Source organism: Haemaphysalis longicornis, unplaced genomic scaffold (assembly GCF_048455015.1).
Source record: "Haemaphysalis longicornis isolate Haplotype H1 unplaced genomic scaffold, Haemaphysalis longicornis Haplotype H1 scaffold_3, whole genome shotgun sequence".
Classification (NCBI taxonomy): domain Eukaryota; kingdom Metazoa; phylum Arthropoda; class Arachnida; order Ixodida; family Ixodidae; genus Haemaphysalis; species Haemaphysalis longicornis.
In genome coordinates this window covers 125306844-125316628 of record NW_027526335.1, presented here as the reverse complement: position 1 = coordinate 125316628, position 9785 = coordinate 125306844, and the positions used below count along the sequence as shown (strand labels likewise).

General features: G+C 44.7%; 1 long non-coding RNA gene across 1 annotated transcript; it reads right to left on the bottom strand.

Annotated features, from left to right (window-relative positions):
* Positions 1–857: 857 nt before the first annotated feature.
* Positions 858–5096, bottom strand: LOC144173415 (uncharacterized). Its single transcript, XR_013323259.1, has 3 exons — positions 4959–5096; positions 3864–3987; positions 858–1167 (listed from the first exon to the last, which is right to left on the bottom strand). It is a non-coding gene; the product is annotated as an uncharacterized LOC144173415 (long non-coding RNA).
* Between the last annotated feature and the right edge of the window lie 4689 nt (positions 5097–9785).

Sequence of the window (9785 nt, the reverse complement as noted above, 5' to 3'; positions counted from 1 at the left end):
GACCCGCGCCGCTACAGTCTTTTTAAATGCGAATGCATTTCTTAGCGGGTGGTAGCTCGGGCGGGAGTAGCGGAGGGCAAGGGGAGAGGAGGAGCGCGCTCGGGCGTGTGAGGGCGCTCGCATCGCGGAGCTCGGGCGGAGTAGCGGAGAGTGAGTGGAGAGGAGGAGCGCGCTCGGGCGTGTGAGGGCGCTCGCATCGCGGAGCTCGGCGGGAGAGAGAGCTCGCGCGCGGGGCGGGCGTGTTGCGCGGGTCTCTCTCTCCTCTCCGCGTACCCTCTCTCCGCTCGCTGCACTCGGAAAATGTATATAAATGCAGTGGAGCGCACGCCTCTCTCCGTTACTGCGTGCCGCAGCGAACTCATCGGTGCACTCAATGCATTCGTATTTCCGCACGATCCCCTTCGGGGAGGTGGGGGGAGTTTTTTTTTTTGCTTACTCTTTACAGTGGCCGTGATTTTCTTGGTCTGCCAACATCTACTGTTTTTGCAGGAGAGCCGTTAAGCTTTTAGTTCCGCCGTGGAGCGTTATCAGAAAACTCAGCCCAGCCGAGCGCACGCGAGCGTGCGCCTCGTGAGGAGCGCCAGGCATCGGCCAGCTCGACCTTAGAGAACCCTCTGTCCAGCGTACGTGGCGTGATCTATCGCGTGCTCTTCTCTTCGCCACTTCGCGGTGAGTTCGCGAAGCCGGATGCAGACAGTTCTGGCACGTGCTGACGTGGTCCACTTAGTGAGGGATGTGAAGGCCTGATGACAAAACTATCCGGGCCTGCCAGCCACGGAGCACTTTCGGCGGCGAGTTAGAAAATTCGTATGAGGGGAAACAACCGGGTCTCCGACGAAGGGAAAGGGGCCGCCAGCTCTGCTGTTTCTCCTACCTTGCACCATTAGTGCAAGCTGCGCCATTTTATTTTGGCAGACTGGTGCTTCAAGGCTTTCGCTTTAGAATAACTGTACGGCTACTCGACGACACCACTTACCATTCATGAGCGTCAGGCGTGATATCTGAATCGTTTCTTCCTTGTGGCCTCCTTCGCATTTCCCAAACTCGGTGAACTTTTCTGTTAAAATTTTGTAGAATTCGTCGGCGTCCCTGGACAGTTGGTCTGGAGGGGCGCAACCGTATGTTTCAAATGATGCGTTTTGGCATAATTTGTAGCGTTCGACGTACCTGTTGAAAGTTTAACCGGGAAGCTCATTTAGATCACTCCGCGCTTTCGAGTTGAGGTATGCATTGAACAGTTGTGTCATTAATAGTAGGTAAAGAATATTGCAGCATGAGAGTTGTCAGCAGTCAGGTGTCTTCCGAAGAATGACTCCACCACCACCGGAGATGACGGGCTAGTTCTCTGGTGACAAACTTTTTTTAGGGAGATCAAGCATAAGACATCAGAACACGCAATCTGATTTGATTTGTGATGTTTTGAGGTTTAACGCACCGACGAAACGCAGGCTATGAGTCACGCCGCGGTGAAGGCTCCGGATACATTTTTACCAACTAGGTATCGTTAGCGTGCGTGGAAATATCGAGCGCACGGGCGTTTTCGCTTTTCGCCTTCATCAAAAAATGGCCGCCGCGGCCTGGAATCGAACAGCGCCCTTGGGCTCAGCAGCACAACGCCTTAGCTACTGAGCTATATCTGAGGGTACATGCAATTTGATAAAGATGTTGAAACAAAACGAAGCTCTAATGTGTGGACATTCACTGAGACCAGTGACTGCGTTACTTTGTGAATTAACTTGGTTGGACACATTTGGCTATTAGGTCTACACTGTTCAAAAACACTACGACGGATATTTTTATGCAGTTTACTAGTGTTTCTCACAAACTATCTGAACTTTCGTTTCTGTGGAGACCATTTTTATACCGCAACTCACAGGAATTTAAAACGTCAGTGTTAATTTCTGTTTTCTTAGTCTAGGTTATGGTCATTGAAAACTTCATAGAAATGGCACCTGATACTTATCTAAGATAGTCATCGACAGCGTGAATAGCGCGAGTGGATTTCTGTAAATGCACCAACTTGCAACAACGAATGCGAGCAAGCAAGCGAACAAAACGGAACTCTTAGTATGATGCACGCAGCTTATATTTCTTTCAGATCGGATCCTCATTTTGCATCTGCCACATGTTGGCGTGTTTGAAAATGTCTGGGGAAGTTTTTGGGCTGCTTACTTGCGCTACGTAAATGCCAAAATCAGGTCCGCTTGTATGCCTGCCTGCCTCCTTCCCGCCACAGACAGACAGACAGACAGACAGACAGACAGACAGACAGACAGACAGACAGACAGACAGACAGACAGAGACAGACAGACAGACAGACAGACAGACAGACAGACAGACAGACAGAGAGACAGACACAGACAGACAGACGGATGGACGGATGGACGGGTGACGTGTCACCTTTGGTTTTGTTTGGTTTTCATTTGAGTACCAGCATGGTGATTAGCCTGTTTTGTGTCGCTTACTATCGCATACCGCAATATTTGAAAGTCTGCCATTACTACTGATCTTTTGTCATAAAATCAAGATCCCTGGGGGGCCAAAATTGATTTGAGCAAATGATATAGGTCTAGTTATTTCAAATGAAGCAAGGTGCATGTGTGGTTTCTTATGGCCCTAAACTACAGGTATTTAATTAAACGGTGTGTTATATAGTCATCGTAATCACATGCGGTTGACAGAACAATTATACTCGTAGCGATAGACTTATGTTGATGTGTAAATAATATGGAACAGTAATAAAGCGCAGTGTTCTTTGCCGATTGCCCCCACTGGCGGGACCGTGTGATGCTCTACGTTTGCACTCACACACAAAACAGAAGCAACAGATTTGATCGTTATACTAGCGCAAATGGAGGTCATTAGTTGAACGAAATACTGGTAAACAAAAAAATGCAAAATAAGATAAAAAAAAAACTAACGAAACAAAAAATATGCATCTTGTACATCTCCTCCAAAAAACGAACACTCAATTAAAAAACACCCAAAACAAACATTAAAAATACAAACAAAAATAGCGCAATTGAGCAAGCTGTGTAACGGCCTGCATATCCGAAAAATGCGTAATCAGCAGAAGTAACACCTTTTGTCGTTATAAAAGCGTAAATCGAGATAATTTTTCGGACAAAATTTTGATAAATTAAAATAATACAGGAGAACTAGGAGTGTATTAATTTTACGAAAATGAACTGACTAAATCACAAATATGAATCTTGAACATGTCCTCCGAAAAACACTAAATTAAAAACGCAAAAGAATACCACCTTGGAAATACGATTAAAAATTGTGAAAATGAACAAACTGTGGAACGCCCTGCATATCCACACAAAAAAACGTGGAATCAGCCAGTGGGACATTTTATAGTTATAATAGTGTAAATGGAGATAGTTGGTGTAATATAATTTTGATAACACAAAAATTACAAAAATTACAAAAATAGAAGATTTACAAAATGAATTGATGAAATAAAAATAACGCATCGTATACTAAAAAATTCCTCAAAAGAATGCTGAGAATATCAATGAAAAATAGGAAGAATGCGCCAACCGCGACTACGCCTTGCATGTGTGGATAAATGCGGAATCAGTAAAGTAAAGGCAAGAATCTGTAAAAGGGTGTATATTTACATCAGTGGAGAGAAGAAGCAAAAGAAAATTTATAAACAATAAAATAATCAATGTATTTTGCTACTCATACCCAAATGTAGCTGCATAGAACTCGCAATGTAAACAAGCGAAGTAAGAATGATACGCATTAGTAGACAATTCTCCGAACTTCTGCACATTGTTTTGAAGTGTGGAAGCCTCTGTCTTGCTGTAATAGTGTGAATGTGTTTTCAAAGAACTCGTGCAAAAGATTCATACTTGCACAAAGCTTTTGAAGGCTCTTTGTTGAGTATGTCCGCAATGTTCGCAAAGTGGTATCCACAGAGGAAGATGTCGTTTATGAATCTCTGTCTGTTGCATGCTGAAGTTCCTTTCTGGAAGGCTGGAAAGGTATTTTAAAAGATGAGAAAAAGAAACTCAAATAGGCATGTTTTGTTGTATGATTACCTTGACTGAGAGCTAAGCGCATGAGAATTGCCCGAATGCCGCGAAAGACTTTAAAGGGGAAAACATGTAGATTTTAGAGATCTCTTTGGGGTGGATTATAGCTACCTGTGTGAAAATTGCTGACAAAGTCTATTTCATGGGGTATGTGATTGGGTGGTCTAGTACGCGCTCATTTGTGATACCTTCACAATAAGCAAGGTTTATCTATTCCAAAAACCAGTTTAGTTGTGATTACATCCTACTTTCCCGTCTACAAAGTCTGTACATACATCCGCTAACGCGCTAACTGCAACTGTAATGAGGCCGTATAGTATGTTCGGCTGGAAACTTCAATACGGTCACAAATAGCTTTCGGCTGTCGAATGTAGATAACACTGCTTGGACTCTACTTTTTAAACAAATAACCAGTACATTCAAGGGCATGCGCTACCAGTGAAAAACCAGTGACCCCTTTCGACACTGTTTCAGCATAGAACGTATTGCCTGCAACTACTTATTCTGGGGACTAAATTTACTGCTGCTTGTTGCTATACAACCCCGTGGACAAATTACAGGTAATTTTGCAAACCTGTCATTGTTTTATGAACTGAAGGATTGTTCCTATCACAACTTTGAGGGTAAGCGGCAGCGCAAGACGAGGCAAACACTTGCAGAAGGAATAAAAAATAATTTTGAACCCTTCTGATGTTCTTATTATAAGTTGCCTGCGGAGAACTTAGTGAAAAAAAATCTCCTACTCTTAACAGGCCTGGGGCTACCGTAGTACTGTAAAATGGCTTGAATAAACGCATATTATATTTGCAAAATGCAAGGTTTTCGTAATAATTATTTTTATATGTAGAGTAATCTGAAAATTTTCCTGAAGAAAGGTCAGAAAAAAAGGAAATGCGGAAAATTAGAACATACCCATTTTTTGAAGGGCTCCGCAAAGAGGATGGTGTTTTCTTGCAACGTTCTCCGCGATTAGCTCTATATCGGGAAGAATGTGGCGTCCGTAGGAGCAGCTTGCCTCTTCCTGGCTTTCATAAGCACAAATGACGTAACTGTCGACTTTCCTGCAGTAGAATTCCCAGGTGTTCAGCATTAGGAGTTTGCTTTTTGGTTCTTGCTGATTACTTTGGTGAACGAGAAATGCATTGTAATATCATAGCTTAGTGGTAACAAAGACGCAATTTGGATGATCAGATATTTATGAAATAAATCCGTACACTAAAACCCAGTCAGTGGTAACTGGGGCCGCAAAAACAAACAACTTATGCTCACTCGAACTAAGCAAACTCTGCGATGTCACCTGTGAATCATGAGGCAAAAATTATAATCTTAGATTATTTGCTTCCCAAAGTTTGACATACGCGTTCCTGATGACTGCAAGCATTAAGGCGTGTTTTGTTTTGCATTTTACATGCTTAAATCATTTTCAAAGCAGAAGTACGCACCCTTTACAACATTAAGATAACAGGCGTTTTTGAAAGGGTAACTGAATCCTATGTTGCGTAGGTGCGAAGCAATAAGGATTCGCAATGATAACGAGCGCGAAACATCAAAACCCGAGGAATATGAGCAGACACAGCCTTATTTGTTCATAGAGCGCTGTCTCTATTTACATTCTTTTTCTAATATCCCGTTGTTTTTCGCTGCTTATTCTTCAGAAAGCATATCCTTACCAACCTTGTAACGCCTTGCGTTTGCACCATCATGCATACTTGGAGAATTCAACTCATGCAATCGTTATAATAGTGTAGTTAGAGATAAGGGGTGATGACAGTTTTAAAAACAAGAATACACCAAATAGAGAAATAAAGCGACATCAAAATCTTAATTTTCTACATCGCCTTTACAGATTGACAACAAAAAGTCCCCGCCCACCTAGAAAACGAACAAACAAATTGTTAAAAAAGCCAGCCGTGTACTACGCCTTGAATCTGCACAAAAATACACAATTGGCGAATTCAGTCTTTTAATCGCTATAATAGTGTAAATGTCCATCACTGGCATAAAAAACGAAGGAAAACAAGAAAACAACAAAATAACCTAAACGTACACGAAAGTGGTCTAGCCAGGAACATTTATCGGGGGTTGTTAGGCGCCGCCGGTAAAAAAAAATTAAAAACGAAGCCTAGGCCCAAACAATCTTAGTAATTTTGCTGCTTCAATAGAGCCGACGGGTTTGTTTCGTTAAGTGTAATATCCGCATAAAAATATGAATGTAGCCAGAACTCCTAGTACTTAATTTGTATATAATATATATTTTCCAGCAAAAGGAAAACACTTGCACAAAAAAGAATTCATCGTAGCGGAGTGTAAATAGCGTGCACGCAAAAAAGGTCCAAAGGAGGAGGAGAGTGGAGATGCAACGCTCAAAAAGTTTTCGGGGAAGGGGGGGATGGAAGTAGGGAGGTGATCGGGCACCGAAATAGCCCCCTGTCTACGCTCCTGGTACATGGGGTACTAACAGCCAAACCTCGCTATACAAAATCTCAGTGATGAGAAATGGAGTAGGAATGAATTACGCCTTGCTTAACAATTCTCTGAATTTCTGCGCATTTTTTGTTTGTCGCGTTGCTTATAGTTGCCATTTGGAGACCTTTTGTTTAAGTTATTTTTGCTGATTCGCATTTGTGTGAATTGCATAATTAAAATCCACATCACCCGTACGTTCAATGAAAATGAATTGTATTTTATGCAAGGTTTGTGTTGCTTCACGTTGCTTGTATAGTTGTTTAATACATGAATTGATGTTGCCTATTCGGTTGCAGGTTTTGGCTACGGGACTCATGTCTATATTTATTTGTGACGGTACTGATTTTTTTGAGCACTAACAAACTGTAATGAACGGTCCGCACGACATGTGTGAACCGCGGCAGCACAGTAAACATGTCTTTAAGCTCGTGCTCACTGATGCGAACACCAAGCTTAGTCACCCACAACTCCCCCGCAACTTCCCACTCGGTCCGAGTCAAACATTCCTTAGCGTCTAATTTAAGCTTTAACATCTAGGCCGACAGCGAAAATCATCGCGCCACAGTCCGCTGAAAAGTCATCATGCCAGTACCGCCAATAGTTTCAACTTCGGTTTTTAGAATCAGTTCAGCTGGAGGCAGGTTGCATAAGCACTCACTGGCGACACCACCCCATCGCCAGCTGCAGCTTATTTCCTGGAGGCGGGGCATGGTAGCACGGCTATGGCGAACAGTGACTGACAGGTGATGTTGCACTCCGGTGAGAAGCCGGAGACCTATTACGAGCATACGGTGGTTCAAATGGATTTCTGGGAAACCGGACAGAAATGAAGGGAAGTGGAAATGATTATCGGCCTTGGAGTAAGAAAATCGCGATTGCAGGCCTTATTCTAGGACTTGGCGGCAGTGGCGACAATATAGAGTGATATGCTCCAACAGGCCGCAGCGCTAAGGAACAGTGCGCCTTTCCTCCTGTTCAAAAACGTTGCCATGGTCAAAACTGTAAAAACCGGAACTCATTTTACGGTTGCGGAAGCACCGTGCAGACTTCGGGATGTTCACGAGAGCAGTTCGTTCTTGCTGTTTTATATTGAAGTTGAAGCGAGAGGTATTGTGGGAGGCTGCAAATCTGAATCTTCACAGCAAGGGCTTACGGGTGACGAACAGTTCCCGTACTATTCGGGAATCCGGTCATCTGTATGCACGCAGCTAGCGCGACGCGTGTTTTGCCTGTGTGGCGACAACAATTCGCGCACAATGTGCGCTATGGTTTAGGTCATCTTGACTTCCCCACTATTCGCAAAGTTTAGGACGGGGGTCACATTCACCAGACGACCCAACCGGCGCGATGCGGCGTGTCTTCAAGGTATCGAAATGGGGACGGTGTCATGTGACGCACGAAGTCGTGTCCACATCCTCACGGCCAATCATAAAATGGTAGGCGCCATCAGCGATATCCTTTAGAAGGTAGCCAACGGGGTCATCTTCGGACGTCTGATGATCCACGACCCTGCAGAGTTTTAGAACTTTCTCTATAGTTTTTTTAAAGATTTGTGTCCTCTGATGGAATGTCTGCTCCGCCCAGTCCTTCTGTACAAGGGAATCCACAAAACAGGCCTTTATATTCTGAACAAAGCGGTCGCCAATTGTCAGCGCCTCTTCATGGTGGTTGAACCGCATCAACACACTGAATTCTAGAGAAAAGCGTGGGCCAGCTGCACTGTGGTGTCCCACCGATTCGCGCGTCGGTAGTGCGCGAGCCACTCGTTGATGCACTCGCCAGCTATCTCCGCAGAAAATGTACGGGGCTGTCTCTGGAGCATCCGGCTCCCAGGGGGCGCTACTCACTCAGGGTAACGGCTATCACCTAGGGCAGAAGTGGACCGAGACAGTCTAGTCAACCGTTGGCTCCGAAGCACGTAGTGGATGTCCATGGTATGTTACCCCGCACACTTTGCCAAACTGTCAAGCAGCTTAGCAAGGCAGTGTGGCTTGTTTACAGTGGGTGTGAGGCATGCCAGTGGGACGGCTAGGCAGCTCGGAGTTCTTTACTTCACCTGCTCTTGTAGACCCTCGTCTCCTGTGAAGAAAGTTGACCAACATCCTTCACGTCATCACCATCCAATCCAGATGCATTTTTTCCCTCTTCGAGTCAACATTACTGTAACTGTATATGTGTCGCTTGAACTTGAACTGGGGCCCACGCCGCAGTCAGAAGGCTGTGGTGTTTTACATCTCACACTTGTGTGAACAACGTATGTGGCTTGTATGGCTCGCCTGCTTAGACGATTTGACGCTAGTTCAGGGGCATGGGCGAGGTGTGTTTATTGCACAAGTAGGCTACCTTCGCAAGGGAGGTTAGCGCTTCAAAAAAACAAGACACACGAGAGAAAAAAGTACAGGATGGGCGCTCGTACTGTCCTTTTTCTGTCGTGCGTCTTGTTTTGTGAAGCGCTAACCTTCCTTGTGATTACCATGAACCAACCATCCCAGCAACAAGTTCTATTAAGGATACCTTCACTGTTGGCCTAACATGCAGACGAGCTCAGTGGCTATTGCGTGGTGCTACTGTGCCAAAAGCCGTGGGTTTGATCCCAGCTCCTGTGGCTGTTTTTCTGCTGCAGGCGAAAAACAAGAACGCAGGTGTACCGAGAATTTGGCACTCGTTAAACATATCCAGATGGTAAAATGATCCCAGAGCCCTCCACTATAGCCCAACTGTAGATTCGGCGCGTATGCACAAGGTGTGTACCACATCTAAGCGCTCTGAGACCCATTCTTACTCACGTCATTCAATTGAGGTGAAGTGTTTCAGCGCGGAAGTGTTAAGTAAGAACGTGAACCGCCCACACTATCGGCTTCAAAAATTACAGCGTGTGCCCAGGTGTGTTTGCCAATATCGCCGGTACCCGTTGCTCACCCGTGTATCTCGCGCTAGAGCTTGCTGTAGACGCGTTTCTCATTGTCGGTGCTTTGGTTGCATAGAATTGCGTAAAAAAAGTGTAAAATTCTAATGCCGAGAAATACCCGAAATTCCAAAAATACGTTTCCCTTATGAATGGCCGGATTCCGCCGCCGTGTAAAGGAAGCAGGTCGTTTCCTTAAGAGCGTTTTTTGGAGCACAATAGCACAATAGGAAGTGATATGCTGCTACCTTTTTTGCACACTGACGCCCGTGTGGCTTCGTGCTTTTTGTTTGATTTTCGCGTAGCAATCGATAGATCCGTGTAGTGGAAGGGTTATCAGGAAGCCGTCTGTAGTGCTGTCTCATAAA